This window comes from Anomalospiza imberbis, chromosome 1 (genome assembly GCF_031753505.1).
Source record: "Anomalospiza imberbis isolate Cuckoo-Finch-1a 21T00152 chromosome 1, ASM3175350v1, whole genome shotgun sequence".
NCBI classification, from domain to species: Eukaryota; Metazoa; Chordata; class Aves; order Passeriformes; family Viduidae; genus Anomalospiza; species Anomalospiza imberbis.
Window position 1 is genome coordinate 100,270,121 of NC_089681.1, and position 17,202 is coordinate 100,287,322.

Consider the following 17,202-nt stretch of genomic DNA (forward strand, 5'->3'; position numbering starts at 1 on the left):
CAGGTGCCAATATCCAAACCTGACTACTGATTAGTTTGACCCAACTTCCTGAAAAAATTCACTTCCATGTCAAACCACGACACAGCTGCAGTTCTTTCTATTTCTTATAGCTTTGACCGCTGTCTTCCAAGAGGCAAATTGGATACATACAGCCGACACATTCCTCAAAAGTGGCTTGCAGAATAAGCTTGGGAACAAGTTTTAGTGCAGAGAAGATGTCTCCAAGGAATGGTTTAAAGACTGCAATTAGGAGTGGTAGGCTAGAAAAAAACCTGTGAGGTTGGAAAAAAATGTCTGAACCAGTAGAAAGCAAAGAGAACCAAAAACAGGGCTATGGGGACAGTCAGGAAGCAGGCAGCAATAAAAAGCTGCAGGCTGCAAAGTGCAGTGCTTTTGCCCCAAACTAAGATGGAACTTAAGAAATATGGACTTTGAAGCTGTCAAATGCTTGCAGCAGCTGCAAGCATACAACATGTAAAACAAAGAGCCTCAATTTAGTGGCAGCTTTTTTAGGGATTACCATAACATGAGACAGTGACAATAGAGGCAATGGGCCTTATGAAATGTACATGAAATAAAATGTAGTCTATCATGGAAACTTGAATTATCTGTTATACAAATGCTGCTGCACTTCTTTATATATTGTAAATGACACCTGTTTCCATTTCAGAGGGCAGGGCTCAGAAGTAATGTAGAGTCAGGCTGAAGGACCCATAAAGCACATGTGCAGCAAGAGTAAGGCAATATATTAATTTCAGAATGAAATATTTTTTAAATTGCATTTATTGTTAGATATGCACATAGCAATATGATAAATACCACCTGTGTGGCAATTAATGCCACACTGCAGCTTTGATATTACCATGTTGCTGTTATGCAACCCAGTTTCAGATGCTGACCCATCCAGGTTGCCAGTTTTTACAGCTGGACTCTACCTGAGTTTATCTACTACACAGCAGCCCTAAATATATGTACTGTTATTGCTTGTTTGTGCAATGGCTTCATTCAATTTCCTTTAATGTAGATTTATTAAATATGGCAATAAGCTATCTTCCACAACAGTGTAATCAGAGTAACTGATGATAACAGCAGTTTATTCATGTCAAGGCATCTAATTCCTACTGCTGTTAAGTCTCAGTTCCCATAGCCCTCCAGGACATGGAAGGATAAGGACAAATCCTGCCTGAAGTAAGTTTCATCACAATTTGGGATTCTGAGCCCTGCAGAAAGGGATTTATAGATGCAGTTCTCTCTAGGACTGCTATATACTGTTGCATGATTTATAACAAAAGGCATCACCAAAGTACTTCTACTCTCACTGAGAACCATCTCTATTTATAAATTTTATTATTTCTGGTCTGTACTGTTTTTAAAAGCATCTTTAGTATGCAAGCAGCTGTTTAATGCATTTTGACCCCCAAAGTAGGGAATTTGCACAAGTATTCCCACTAGAATGTTTGTCCTTTCGTGTCCCTCTATTAGGGCTCTGTTTAAAATCTGTCCATGTCCCTAATCTCCCTGGGGAGCATTCCCTGAATATTCAATGCTAGTCCAGAGTCTGTAGCAAAAGAGGGAGGAGAAAAAAAAAATTAAAGAGAGAGAATAGTGTTTGTGCATAAAATTCAAGAGCCTTTTCACATAAAAAGCATATGCACACACAAAAGCACCTCCACTACAGAGCCTGGCATTTCCACAGCAAAGATCTGACAGCACATGCAGTTTTTCAAGTTAACTAATTTACAATAAGGGCATCCGACATCTGAGCTCCAGATGCACTCATTCAGGCAGCCAAGGCCATAAATAAAATAGGAAAGAATACTTTTACCCTAACATAGATTTTATAGAGATGTGTTGAATGCTTAGCAGATGGGTTTTGCTGTCTCAGCTTTTACCTGGGTAACAAAATAAATGTGTAAAGCTGCTTACTGGCTTCTTCAATTCAAGACTTTGCATTTGCTCCCATATGCTCCCATGAAGATATTGCTAATTTAAACAATAAGTAAAATCCTACTCCTCGGGGAAGCTGATGGCAAAACTCCCACTGCCTCCAGCAGGCTCTGAGTGTTGCTCAACATAAATGCAATTGGCTGAACTTGGATGATAGCATAACCAATACTATAACTGAATTTATGTTCTTCAATCTACAGATTTGCCACCTTAATGCCACTCCTGGTTCTGCTTTCATCCCATGGTCCTGTGGAAGAACAAAACCCATGACACAGCTACTGTCAACTGTCAACTAGGGTTGCTGCAGCCTCAGCCCAGGCTGCCAACCAGCTCTCTCCCACAGAGAGGTGAGAAACCCTCTCTTGAATTAGGACAAGATATCAAAGCATTTTGTCCTATCACTAACTTTGTGTTGCTCAACCTACATGGTGCTCTAACAGAGCAGAAAACTGGAATCACAAATTTGAAAAGACAGCATATCACATAGCAAACATTTCTGAGTTTCTGTAAAGTTTGCCAGTTGAAAGATATCATCATCACCCCCCACACAGAGACATCATCATCATCCTCATCATCATCATTCAGTCTAGCTTATATAAACATCTGAGCATTCTTTTGCAGCCAGTGCGCTGTTTGGGCAGATGGCATGGAAATTTTACAGTCCATTTCATCCCTGATGTCTACACACAATGCTCACTGTTAATAATGGGATAAACACACAGATACACAGACAAACCTACATGTGTATACAGACATGCTAAGAGAAGAAAACATTTCTGACATGTTCTTATAAGGGAATTAAATTGGTGAAGGCAGATTTCTGAGCTCAGCACATGCTAGAAGTGCATCTTCAAAACTGTGTATTTGGCTGACTTCAGGAAACATTGTGCACTGTGAGCAACTGTGAACATCTGAGGATGGGGCAATGACAGGGAGAGGAATACACAGTGTGGGACCAAAGCCTGCATCAGGAGGAAGCAACAGGGGCAACTCCAGACTTGAGAGGTAGAACAGGCAGTGCACGGAACAGGCACCAAGGAAGTTACTGGACTAATGCATGGCTTGCATGGTATCCATGGTTGGATATGTCCTTACAGAGCTATTTTTAAGAGGCAGCACTTGACTCAAGCAGTTCTTGCAAACTAGGCTCTGCTTGTCTCTCTAGGCCTTAGCTTAGTCCCTACCCACAATCCCCATCCCTTTCTTCTCTCAGGACCACTCCCAGAGAGGGCACCTCTGATTCCAGTCACAGCACTACTTTATAATACAGCTCAGGGAAAGACAGAGGAGGAAGAAGAGAACAAATTATGATTGATGATTGATGACTCAGACTAACTAGAGAATGTGCTTAAAGCAAGTTTGTTTCACCAATGGCAGTGCTTTGCTGTTTACTTTACCCCTTCCAGACTAGGTCATCTCAATTCCTTTTCTACATTTAATGGGGACATAAATAAATAGCCAGGAAAAAGCTGTCTCACCTATCATAAAAATACAGGATGCAGTAATCATAGGAGGCTACTGTTCAAGCCATGACCTCCACATTTAAGAATCTGCTGGTCTGTAATTCTGAAGAACACATTTATTAGCAAAATTCTGGTTTTATAAGCTGCAAATCAAGACAGAGCTTCCTTCAGCATTGTACCAGATTTCTGAATCATGAGCCCTGTAGTGCATGAGATTTTGCTTTAGAAATAAAATTACTTACTCAACTGCAGAACACTTCAGTCTTCTTTTTCTACAACTACTGCTTAGTCTTAAACCAGAACTAAATAGCTCTGGAATTATACATGCACTTAAAGTCCTCTTAGTATCTACCAGATTCAGTATAAACACGTAATGATGAGTTTCTAAGTCTGATATCTGCTCAATTAGCAGCATTTTCAGTATCTGGCTACTTTGCAACACTTGGCAGCTAAGTAAAGCAGGTCTAGCACACAGTCAGACATGGATTTTTTTTTTTTTTTTGTTTTGGGGGGTAGCAGTACTAGAGGTTTCCCCAATATCCCTTATTTCAAAGCAGGAAAAAAACAACAATGGCCAGCTCTGTACCAAACCACAGGTCAACAGATTTCAATGGCCCAAGGTTAAAATTGGCCTCCAGCTAACTGCACAGACTTATCCCATAGGTATTAAACAGGAAACTTTTAAACCTTAAAAATAGTTACAGTTATGTGACTTACCCTTGTAAAAGGTTTTTTATCATGTACATGAAGACTAGAAGCTTTCCTCCTTTGAAATGTTTGTGTCTGACACGTTCCCTAAAGCACAGCAAGTCTGTGTTTTTCTCTCTTGCACAGGCTGTGGGTTGAGTTTTGTTTTGCTATTCTTTTTTCTTTCACAAATCAAGCTGTCAGCAGTACGGGAAGTAATTCTGTAACTGGAACACGTAAGAGTTCTGTTCTGAGACTGCACTGCTGCCCCCAGTAAAGTCACCCTTGGAAACAAGAGCACTTGAGAATATCTTAGCACACAGTGAAAGGTTTTTTGCTATAGTTTATTTAGCTGAAAAGGAAAAACATAATTCAAGGAAAATGCTCCAGAGCTTAGAGATACTAAAGTATGCCATCTCTCCTGAGCTTCCTGCTACTGCAGGCCACAACCTCTAAAGAGCACTGTGTTTGAATATCCATTTCTGTGGGGACAATGCTTTTGAGCTGGGAGATAAACCTAGTTTTCTTGGACTGATATGAAAACTAAACAATAATACATGCTCCTCTTGTACTACACAAACACTCCCAAAACTATGGGAGTCCAGTCCAATACCAAAGGGCCAGGCTGTGTACAGCTGACTGCCACATGAATTGCTTTAGCCTGCTATTAACTTCTTCCTCTGCTCCTTTATGACTGCCCCATATCATAGTTGCTAGGTGTTCTCTCCACATGTCCAGGCTTCAACCCCAGCAGATCTATCTCATCTGTCCCCAGATGCCACATCTAGCCAGCACAGCCCAGGTGGCCCAGTTTACCCAACCTCTATATCCTGCGGGGCCCTGGAGCCTATCTCCACCATCAGATGCACTGCGCTTACCCAGCCCAGCCATGTAATTAGCAGTGCAGCTGCACAGCCACCAACCTGCCAGCACACATGTGGCAGACCACTTCTTGGCAACTATTAATCACATATTGCATAAGAAACAGGCCCTTAATGCAGGCAAGTCTTTCCACTCCCAAATCATGTAAAAGACATAAAAGCTTTTGGCCATGCAGAAAAGTGAACAAAATGAGTAGTAATTAACTCTCATGACTACAAAGGCTAACAACTTCGGCACTTGCAAAGGGGATCAGAGGCAGCTGAGCTGAGAAGGACTGTAGCAGAACAAGTATTTGCCTGGGAGCAAACACGGCCTGAGTGCTTATTTTAGAATGAATAGTCATGTTAGTTAACTAAAACTAACTTTTGAACAAATAGCTTACGTTACAGCATACCAAGGTACACTAGATGCATCCTTTGATGTACTAACTGACAACCAACTGCTGATTTTTTTCAGAAATTAAAAAAAACCCACAATTTATCCTTCATAGCTGATTCTGGGTTTTGGCACAGTCTTTTCACAGATTAATGGAAATGAACCTAAAATGGATTTAATCATTGCAGCATGAGATATTTATATTCAGCAAGAGCATGTGGTTTGCAAAGAAAAAAAAAAAAAAGAACCAAACAAATTTTTTCTGTAAATCAACATGTGTGACTGCTCCTCACTATCTCAGGACAGGCAAATTTTGGTACACTATATGTCCTTGGTGTTTCTGACCTTTCAGCACAACTGCAGCCTCTAAGCACCAGGAATTGGTCTGCTGTTCAGCAGCATACTATGCAGCCTGACACACCCTTCATGCCACCTACTTAAAATACCAGTGTGGACAACTAATATGACTCCCATGGTTTTCAAGAAGTACGTGAAGAGAGCTAGGATCTGGGGAGTGACTTATAAAGCACAAAAAATTAATCCCAAAAATATTAAGTAAAATGTGTTCTGATTATTACCATGAAAATAAACGTATCTCATCTGGAAACACATGAATTCAGGAGTAAAAATTTCTTTTCTGGTCATAAACTTAAGGGATTTGACAGGGATTGAAGATTCACTTGTCAGCTGCTATGTCCTTTAATTAGCTTCCTAACATCCATATTGACTGAAGGAGTATGTTCCCAATTTAGCAAATCGGGCTGTCTCTGTCCAGGTTTCACTGTAGCTCAGAAGACCTGAAAAAGAGTATTAAATACAGTGATTCTTCTGCCCCCTAGTAGACATAATCTAGTGTATAAATTTTCTTCTGTCCTGGCTTTTGTGGAATGGACAACAAAATTATTAACCTATATTCCAGAAGCTGCATAAAGTGTATCTGGCTCTTCACAATCTTTTGAGGAGAAATTCACATACCAAAACCCATAGCTCTGCTATGACCTGTTCTTGTATCTCCTATTTTACTTCAGGTCCACAGGAAAATTCACCACATACATTCATTCACAACTTCACGTCCATACCACAGTTAGGTATGGATGGCCTTGTTTGCAAAGCACTTGACAAAACTTAGGGGTTCACTGCCACAGACAACTCAGACCCTGACTGTTTAACCCAGCCAAAACTTCTTCACCCCTGTTTTGCACTCCCACCTGTAATGTGGAGATGATAAAATTCTTCAACTTTTCCAGCTAAATAGTCTTCTACTTTTTAAATGATACAGTCCTTAGGACAGAGGATCAACCACATACTCACCCAGAACCCAGCACAAATTACTCTCCAATTTAATTCTTTGGGATCCCTGGGTAAGAATCAGCCCCTAAGATGTTAACCAGTTTTATTTTTAATAGCATTTTTAAAGTACAAACCAACTGTAAATCAGACCAGGCAGATTCTCACTTTGGGTCATTAGGTTTACCTCGTTTCCATCCTCCCATCTTTCTATGCTCTGGGTGATTCCAGGCAAGTGTCTTGCTAGTCTCTTACACTTCTTTTTGCCATCTTACACTATTGGAGCCATGCAAGAAACTGTAATAACAATACTAACTGCTCAGCTTTGACAGGACAAAGCTATTTTTACTGGATTACTTTTCTGGCACAGGATTTAAAGCACCAAATTATTTGACACCTGTAATTTTATACTTGGAATAACACAAGGTATTCATACTTCTTTTGTAATGTAACATAAAAGCAAACTCTACATATGTTCTCATTCCACCGCTGCTGTCTGACAGCTATTTGCCCAAGGAGAAAAAAAGTACTGCTACATTACAGAATATGTGGAAAAGTAAAAGCTATGACAAAGAAATCATTAAATAGCTAACTTATTCCCCTGCTAGCACTAGACTGTTCCCTGCAGCATGTTTCAGAGTGTTTTGTCCAGTCCGGTTTTACAAGTTTCACATTACTTTCATTTATATATTTAATACAGAATCGAGTCCAATGTGGTTTGGTGCTGCTTATTTTCCTTGTCTTTCAACTACAAGACTCAGTGCTATACCAGCTGTTCATATAGAGTCAGCTCCAAAACTACTGAAAAAATATCTGGACTCTTTCCACTGACTTCAACAGGCTCTGGATCAGGCTCGGGAAAAGACGACGAATACATTTCATGTAAGACTAAGCAGGTTACAGTCAGCAAAGTATAAAGAGGATTAGCTGTGTACGATCTGAAGGCACATTACCCTGCATGCTGAAATGCCTGCCTAACACACTTTCACTTTCATGGAGAGAAAGGGCCAGATTAGTTTCTGATGCTCTGCCACTAAGTCAATGCTACCATGCAAGGAATGAGTGTGATCTGAAATCCACCCAATTAACCTCATTACAACTGGGATTTTCCTAAACTAGAGGTGAGAAAAATTATTTTCTAAAATTGCAAAACCAGTAAGCAAATCATATAAGAATGGAATGGTCTGCATTGGAAGGGACCTTAAAGGTTATCTACTTCCAACCCCTCCCCTCCCCACCATGGGCTCTTTTGCTTTTCAGTTAAAAGTTTGGGTCTTTAGAGACCCTATGAAATGAGTATCAGGAAAAACAAAATGGATCTTGTCTCTGTCGAGGAAGGACAAACTGTCTTTTACTTCGGAACCTAAAATGGGTCATATTTGGTTTAAGACACACATATCTAGACCCTCATTTTCTGTCACCAAAACAGATGGGCAACCCCAAACCAATTTGTGCATATTTTATGGAGTACTGATACTACAACATCCCCCCACTGTGTACGCTTTGAGAGCATGATTTCTGAAAGCTAGAATGCCTCTTATCAGGGATTATTCTACCAGTGGGGGATTTATTCTGAACAATACCATCAAATAAAGATGGTGGTGAGCAGTTATTCTTCCCACCCTTTCTAAGTTCACAGTAAAATATGTCAGTGTTAGGGATGTTCTCAGCTGCTGAGAATGCTTTAATCAACCACTTTTTTTTCTGCTCCTTCTGTTCCCTAGGGACAGGGGACTTCATGGCAACGCTTTGTTGTACAATGTGTACAGTTATAACCTACGCTAAAAGTATGCCATTAATGAACAAACACTGGGGGGGTGTGTGTGTGTCAAGCAGATGAGAATGTTCTTTTGATCTTCTGAGCTCTACCACTGTGGCAGACGGGTGTCTAAGCTGCTTTATTAATGCACTGAAGTCTTCCATCATTTCTCAAACAATACTGAAAGAAAAATCAGAATTTAATCATGGTGTGATTTTATGTTCTTCCAGTTCAAATCTAGCTGGAAGTAGGGGAAAAATAAAATTATTTCTTTAGTTCTTCATTTTCCAGAGGGGTGGGAGGAATATTTCATGTGCTTGACACTGAGGCAGCCAACAGAAGCTTCTCTATGTCTGTTTAATTTCAAAGCAGTTTCCACACAACACGGGAGGAGTATTTAGCTTTAGGTAAAATTTTGAAACTAATTCAACAGATCAAGGTAATGAGTTCAAAGTATTTTTGAGGATAACACAGAATCAAAATGAGCATGTTTAAAAATCATAAAGGTTTGTGAACACGATTATAGCAATGGTTTTAGCCTCTAACATATGAATAACAGTGAAAAACAATCCAACTAGTGTGAGGCCACCGAAACATATGGCAGAAAGTTTATATGCAAATGCCTGTAGGAAAGCAATGTAGAAAATCCTTGATAACACTTCCAAATACATTATTCTAATGTGGTGGCATGACGAAAAACTGAATCCACCCAAATTTTCTGAGACTGAATGACATTTCCAAGGAGAAGAGAAAAAGAGGCAATGTAGGATCTCTGTTCTGTAAAAGAAACAAACCAAATTACCACTTCACAGACAGCTAAGTTGATCTATCAAGTCACTTTCAAAAGTGAAAGGTCAGGTCTCAATCTCTTTGCCATTCTCTCAGCTGCAGTTGCAACAACTCAGTACTCCCCTGATCATACAATCACAGAAATCATTTGGGTTGGAAGGGACTTCTAAGATCACCTAGTTCCAAACCCCCTGCCATGGATCTAGTGGGATGCTACCCACTAGATCAGGATGCTGAAGCCCCATCCAATCTCGGCTTGAATACTTTCAGGGATGGGGCATTTCTCTGGACAACCTGTTCCAATTTTTCACATCCTCAAAGTAAAGAATTTCTTTCTAATATCTTATGTAAACCTACTCTCAGCTTAAAACTATCCCTCTTTGTCCTATCATCACAGGCCCTTGTAAAAAGTCCCTCTCCAGCTTTTCAAAGGTCCCATTTAGGTACAGAAAAGCTGCTCGAAGGTCTCTCTGGTGTTTCTCTTCTCTAGGCAGAACATCCACAACTCTGTCAGTCTGTAATCACAGGGGGAAACCTCTCCAGCCCTTTGAGGATCTTAATAGCCCTCCTCTGGGTTTGTTCAAACAGGTCCATGTCCTCCTTATGTTGGACAAAGCATTTTACATAGGGTCTCATGAGAATGGAGCAGAGGAGCAGAATCCCCTTCCTGGCCCTCATCATGCTGCTTTGGATGCAGCTAAGACCACAGTTGGAATTTTGGGCTGTAAGTGCACATTGAGTCATGTCAAGCTTCTTGTCAACCAACACCTCCAACTCCTTCTCCCCGGGGCTGCTCTCAATCCATTTTCTGCCCAGCCTATTTGTGCTTGGGATTGCTCCAACCTATCTGCAGCACCTTGCATTTGGCTGTATTGGACTTCATGAGGTTCACACAGACTTACTTCTCAAGAATGCCAAGTGTAATCACTTCCCTCCACACCTCACAGCTTGGTATCATTGGCAAATTTGCTGATCCTCTACCTCATATCTGTCATTTACTCAGCCATTTACCTCACTACACCAGAGAAACTTACCCACCTTCCTGCTGTTTTTCCTTCAGGCTAATAGGTCCAAGTTACTAAGGGAGAGATCCAACACATGTCAGAACCAGGGCATGGTAAGCAGCAGAATTACCAAGACCAAGGACTCCTGAGGAGAGAAAAAGCACTGGGGACTGCCATGTCTGTCTTCTGTGCAAACTGAAATTGTCTGAGGGTGTCTCATGGAAGTGTCTTAATGCAAGTACTTGTTATTAGAAGAGAAGCGGGAATTGACAGGAGAGGTGGAACAAGTAAGGGTCCTGTTCTTTGGAGGAGTGTGTATATGAGGGTACAAACTGGAATGGTAGAAATCCCATAGGTCTGCAGAGGATTTCATGGGTAGAAAAAACCGTGTATATATGCAGCAGCTGCAACTCACGGGAACAGGAGATGTATAATCCATATGCAAATAACTATGTAGTTCCCCCATGAAAGAATGGGCCTGTTTCTGATGTGTTGCACTTCATATGCACGGCCGGACAGCACAGTATGCAGAGAGAACTGCTCCTGTGAGGGGCTTCATGTCCTGTAACTGCTGTGTGCGATCACACTGCTGACATCCAGAATTCCCAGGCGTGCAGCAACTAACTCAGAAGAGTCTACTCTCTACAGCTACCACACATCTGGAAAGCCCAGACAAATTTATGAAGCTCTCAAGATCTGCCTAAATGTGATTTCCAGGTGCAAAGAGTAAACGTGCCTGGGAAAAGGAAGCCTGTAGCATCTAGGAAGTCCTTTGCTACCTGCACAAAAACAAACCTAGGACACCAAAAGTTTAGGATCACCTGTTCTAATGAAGTGAAGGTAGGGCTGGAGCTTAAGTCTCAAATTCTTCCCCTGTCTTCTCTACTGACTTGATTTACCACAATTACATTTGACAATGAATTTGAGAGGACATGCTTTCACATAATGGAAATAGATGTGTTGAATTTCAGCTTCACAAATGTGCGTGTTACTGACGCCATTACAAAAGCTGCATAAGGAACTTACTTCAGGTCTAGACACCCAGGAAGAAAATAACTGTAAACGAGTAAGAGGCTATTCACTATGATGAGAATCCACCCTTCTCTCTCCTTTAAATGGCATTGGCTTACAAAATTAATTATCTACATGCCTCACAGAGACGCGGTACTTAATATATGTTAACTGCTTTGCAATTCTGACGAAAGACATCATACTATTGTGCATAATGATTAATACAGTGTAAAAGTGATGCCACTGGTGTTGCTCAAGCAGAATGCTGAAAGGGTATCTATTCAGTTTCTGATTTAATAAGGGGAATGGAGATGGAAAAGGTTTAGGAAAGCTATTTAAAACTCAGCCTAAAGAAAAAGGGAGAACAGGGAAGGAGAAGAGCTAAAACATTTTTCAGAGGTATTTACTGTGTGATGTGCATTAATTCCTACAAAACTGAAGTGCAAGTACCTACAGCAAAATCCTGGCTCCAATCAAGTACAGAGAAAATGTTTCACTGACTTCAGTGAGGTGAAGATTGTTAGCTTTTGTCATAATTTCCAAAAGATGCATCCCATATGCAGGTTTGCAACTTTTCTCAGTTCCTTGTTTATAGTTTAGGTTCAGGAAATAACCTCATCAAGCTCAGGCATGCTCACCATGTAAAGGCAACTGCTCAGCTTTTAATCTTTCTACTACATCTTACACTTGGAGTAAACCTTTCCATACTATTAATGAACTTGGACTTGAGCTACCTTTTTAAGCTGGTGGCAAAACTCCAATTAAATGGAAGCTCTGTGGAGATTACTGTAGATTTTGTAATAAATGTGGGAAGCAAACATCCTGTGTTTAACAGTGTATACACCTGGAGTTAACTCATTTACTCAGAAGCCTGTGGAATTTTGACTGGAAAAACAAAACAAACAAATTCCCAAACTCTCAAGTAACAGAAATTTAGGCAACTTACTTTTTTAAGCATTAGTCTTTCATACCTAACAAGATTAATATTCAGAGAAACAAGTTCCTCACCACTTCTGCATAAGGCAGAGTTAATTCAAGTGAAAGCTTTGCACCTGTGAGACTCAAAGAAGAAAGGTTAACAAGAATAGCAAGGGAGAGGCACCAAAATTTGAGAGAAGGTACCTGTGAGCTTCTAGTATTAAGAAAAGTACTTTTAAAGCAGAAGCCTACATCTACATTAGGTAGGAAACTAAGTGAAAATGTTCTAGGCTTCAAATTTTGATATGTTTTTATGTTTGACAAGGATTGAAGATTGTTACGTGGTGCATGTGGGGATCTTGGTAAGCTAATAATTACCCTTTTCCAAGAGATGTGTGATGGCTTCCGTCTTCTTAATGCACTCTTATTCAGCACAGGAAATCTTAGAAGTACTATTTATTCTAAAGCACCTGTTAAGGTGGGCTCTCTAACCTTGCTATGTGTAGAAATGCTGTTGTACTACAGCACTTGTAGAGCAGTTTTGTGCCTATGCAACTGCTAGACCAAATGCAATGATCAAGTTGCACATAGCAGCTCTCCCTTTCACTTGTGCTAGCATGCTAAATGTTTTTACCTGTTGTGCAGGCTCTGAAGCACATAGGCTTGTAGTTTTCTCTCTCAGTGCTTGTACAGCTGTGTCCACAATTGCATCTGTCCAGTAAAATCCAAGGTAATGTTCCTGGACCCCAGGATTAAGCTTAGATAACTGCAGCTCTAATAACTCACATGCAGCTCACATTGTAGTTCTAAGTGCTGACAGTTGCTTTACAGTCCTACTGGAATAAGCAACATCATACTTCCATCTAAACTCAGTAGTCAAAATGTGTTGGTGTATGAACTACATCATGTTGCTGCTCTCAGGACCCTAAGGAGAGATACTATTAAGGTGCCAAGGCAAAAATTCAAGCCTAAAGATTTTACTGACAGGAAGTTAAATGTGTGATAAGTAATGCAAAAACAGTGCTTGTAGGTAGGCTGTCTCCTTCCTCAGAATGCTCATTAATAAGATACTTACTGGGCAACCAGTACACCAAGGCCACTGAAGGGATGCTAACTACATATTTTGAAGAGGTTTTAATTTTGTGGAGGAGCCAGAAGAAAACTTCATGTTCAAGTCAAAGTGCAGTACATGGAGACAATCTACTTCAAACCCACGCTCTTCGCTCTGACTTATTTAACATCATCAAAGTGAGAATCTGCTCTAGTGCTGGTGCACAGATCAACACCTGTCAGACAGTCTGGGAGATTACTGTTGCCATTAATGAACTTAATCCACATCTGGAGAAGGCACACAGGGATGTGGAAGATTTCTATCTCTTTGTCAGTTAATGGGAGAAGCTTACAGAGCCAATCTTCAAAGCAGATACAGCTACAGATAGGAAAAAAAGAAAACATTCCCTCTTGACTTGCCTCCAGTTTGATCTAGAAGAGGTCTAATATCATGATGGCAGAATACATTTTGAAGTAATGGATAATTGGGCTTACTATGTTTAGTGTAGTGATCAAATTAATAGCAGAATTGACTTTTTATTTGGTGAAGGGAGGGGTAAGAAAGGCAGGGCAAAGCCCCTATTATCTGCTGTGTACTGAAGATATCAGAGTACTCTCAGAGAGCTCTGGAAATAGGGACTATGTATTTTAGCTGGTGGTATGCTATGCAAACACTTAGTGAAAACACTTAAACATCAAGAAAAGCAAATTACTCTGCCCTGGGGGAAGGGGATTGGGGTGGTTAAATTGAACTGCTATTACTGCTGTGCAGTTGTTAAAAAACCACCACTGCACCACAGCAGATGAAAGGATTCTGTCACTTACGACATTCTAATACCAGAAAGGATCCTGGTAACATGCAAAAAGACAAATGTCACAATAACATACCTGGTGATGCTTTTTCAAATTGCTCATAACAGGCTCACAGACTGAACTATGCTGCACTGATCACTTGAAATTTTACTAACATATTCCAATATTCTCGTGTATCAGGTAGCTTTTCAGAAGTATACTCTCAAGAACTTTCTATTCCTTACAATATGCTGAGTAGAAAAAAGTAAAACTGCATCTTCAACAGGTTAGCTCCCACACTAGCCTGATGGTCATATAACTGCTCCTCCCAGAAACTGAGACATAATGTAGTCTTTTTCTGCATCCTCCTCTATTACGCAAAATCACAGCTCAAAACTGTAGACTGAGTCACTAACATCAACACAGAGAAACAGAAAAATCCAGCTAGTGCCTTTCTTCCCCCTCTCCCCTCCCACTTACTTGAATATGCAAGCATTTCAAGGCAGGTATTCACACACATCACTTGTTGACTTGTGTTTTAGTGGCACTTGTACAGCTGGGAGTTGGACAAGCAGGGAGATCTACACATAAAAGTTGTCCAGAGCTGATGCAGCCACCCTTCAGATCTGCGCCTAGAGCCTCCTCCTAATTCCCAGAACCACAAGCTGGGCTGCTACCAAACCGTCCTCAGAGCTGCTCAGAGGGCTGTGCTGCAGCCTGGGTAAGGCAGCACAGGCAAATGGGGCAAAAGCTGCTGTGCGACAGCAATGCTCATGCAGGGGGAGCTGGGCTGCTTAACAGACAAGATGCAGTCACGTGTACTGTCTAAAGGTATAAAAGAAAGGCCAAGTGCCCTAACAGCCACATTGCTTAGGGAGGGTGTAAATGGGCCCATCTCTTTGTGTGAGCTCCAACTCTCAAGATGCCTTAAGTGTAGTGAAACAACCCCCAGCATCAGCTCTTCTTCCTGCTTATGCTGTGGTCACAGCTGCAAAGGTAAGGATGTTATTTTGCTCCTCTGGCATTGAGTCAAAACCCAGAAGTTTGTATTAGAAAAGTGGCCTGGAAAATACTGTGTTAATAGACATGCAAAGTCTCTGACTTCTGGGGAATAACCAGCTTTGAAGTAAAATACATTCGGCAATAATCCATGCACACTTCATTAATTTCAGAACTGCAACAGCAAAGTACTACTTAGAAAAAGCTGTAAGATACTAATGAAGGCTTTGGGGTTTATTTTTATTTTTAATCTCAAAAGCTCCTTATCTCCCTTCTCCATGTTTTTTCTTTCAATTTACAGTAGTCTAAGTTAAAGCTCATCTAATAAAAAATGACACATTAAGTTCGGCTAACCTCTTCACCCCCCTCTTGATGAGAATCCTTTCTTCCTTGGGGAGTAAATGCAACAACTTTACAATTGGTACATTGCTTGTTTAAGATAACTTTCCTTTGCACTTTGTGTTTAATGTAATTTGGCTGATCTGGGATATTTCAGCACTTAAATAATTAAGATAGCAAGGGCAGTAATTTTTGCCAAGTCTTAAATAGCACAAGGATCTCTAGGCAGAAAGGCAGCATTTTGTTATCTTTCAACATGCAGTCATCTTTCTCTACCACACCCCCAGTCAAGTTTGAGAACCCTTGATACAGGCTACTGCACGATATGAAATACCGGTTTACTGTTCAAATTTGAGTCAAAGCTTAGACTCAAAACAAATAGTAGCTGCACTTTAACACTGGATTTAAGTGCAGGTCTGAGGAGTTGCTGCTGGAATGGGGGTGCTCATGCCATTTATCCCGTCCTGCTGCTCGGCTGTGCAGCTGCAGTGCATGCCATGTCCAGAAAGAACTGATACACTGGAAAAACCAACTTTCAAAAAGTCAGCTGATCCCTAAGCCTGATGCAAGAAGTACAGCACGATGTCCAGCTGGGCGGTGGAACAGGGCCACCTTGCTGCCGCAGCCTGCTATTACTTTAGCCTTTGAGGCTAGTACTAGGGATTTTTGAAATCTGTTTCAACACTTCAATTCTTAAAAAACTGGCTCTAAAACAAGCAACCCAGGCCACTCTTCGAGTTACATGCTCTCTTCTTGCACTTAAAGAGTTCATGTGAATGAGCAGAAAGAAACCAACTAGGCTGGAAAGCAGGAGCAACCAGCCTCCCTGATAAGGAGGGATAGGGGAAATGATGTTTGCTTCAGTGATCAGAGCAGACTTAAACAGGGAAGTTCCAATTTTTATAAAGAAACATAGTAATCCCTTTCCTTTGCAGTGTTTCAACATTAAACCTGCTCAAGACAACCTAACTGCTTCACCAGCTGTACCTGAATAACAAAGTAAATCTGACTGCAGATTCCTTGGTATGTGGATAAGTCACTGCAACCAACTTGCTTTGTGTGGAATTCGCCCTACCTCGTCACATTTCTGCAGGCTGTGCTCCTGCCACCAAGTTCCCCACAGTACAGGGCACCATGGGCCTGTGCCTGTTTAAGCAACAAGAGATCTTTTCTGCCGCAGTTCTGATTATTCTCTGTGTATCAGGTTTTCTTTGTAGCTTCCTAGATAAATTTGCCTCGCACTCCTCTTCTGAAGGCGGCCGAGAAGTATCTTAAGTGCAAATACCATTAACAGGGCCCGAGAGGAAATGCACTCAGGCTCTCGGGGTCACTGAGCAAGCCCCCGCCCACCTCTCGGCACTGCTGCCCTCACCACGTTTCCACAGCTCAGCGCCCCTGCTCTGGCCCCCGCTGCCTTTGTAGGCGCCCGCCGCTCCCCGCAGTCCCCGCGGAGCTGCTGTGCTCGGGGCCCCGACGAGAATCCCCCGCTACAAACCCGCTCCCGCGCCTCTTCCCGCCCCCGCAGGGCCCCGACCGCCCCCCGGGGCCATTTTGCGCCGGGCCGAGCCCGCCGGGAGGGGCGGCGAGGCTTCGCTCGGGTGCGGCGGTGCCGACGGGAGCGGCGGCCGGGCCCGCCCTGGCCGAGCCCCGGCCTCGGCCGCCCGTCCCCACTCACGGCAGCCGCGGTCGGCGTCGGGCTCACGCGGGCGCCGTGGGGGCCGCCATTGCTGTGGTGCCGGCGGGCCCCGGCAGGGGGCGATGGCGGGCGGCGCTGCGAACGGCGGAGAGGAGGGGACGGTGTTACGGCAACTCCTGACTCAGAAGGGACCCGCAGCGATCGTCGAGTTCGACTCCTGGCTCTGCCCAGGACACCCCCAACAGTCCATGTGCCCGAGAGCGT

General features: G+C 42.1%; 1 protein-coding gene and 1 long non-coding RNA gene across 6 annotated transcripts in view; one reads left to right on the forward strand and one right to left on the reverse strand.

Annotated features, from left to right (window-relative positions):
• Positions 1-17,113, reverse strand: part of COA1 (cytochrome c oxidase assembly factor 1) — a 55,183-nt gene extending 38,070 nt beyond the window's left edge. For 2 of the 5 annotated variants that reach the window (XM_068202296.1, XM_068202328.1), the window contains exon 1: positions 16,978-17,113. The gene's annotated coding sequence lies outside the window, so the exon portion shown is untranslated. Of the gene's footprint in view, positions 1-4,127; positions 4,465-5,932; positions 6,096-16,977 lie in introns of those variants that run through there. The other 3 variants (XM_068202338.1, XM_068202322.1, XM_068202315.1) reach the window with 3 other exon arrangements.
• LOC137480896 (uncharacterized) lies at positions 683-15,729 on the forward strand. The gene is made up of 2 exons (XR_011003167.1): positions 683-2,294; positions 10,250-15,729. It is a non-coding gene; the product is annotated as an uncharacterized lncRNA (long non-coding RNA).
• Positions 17,114-17,202: the final 89 nt, after the last annotated feature.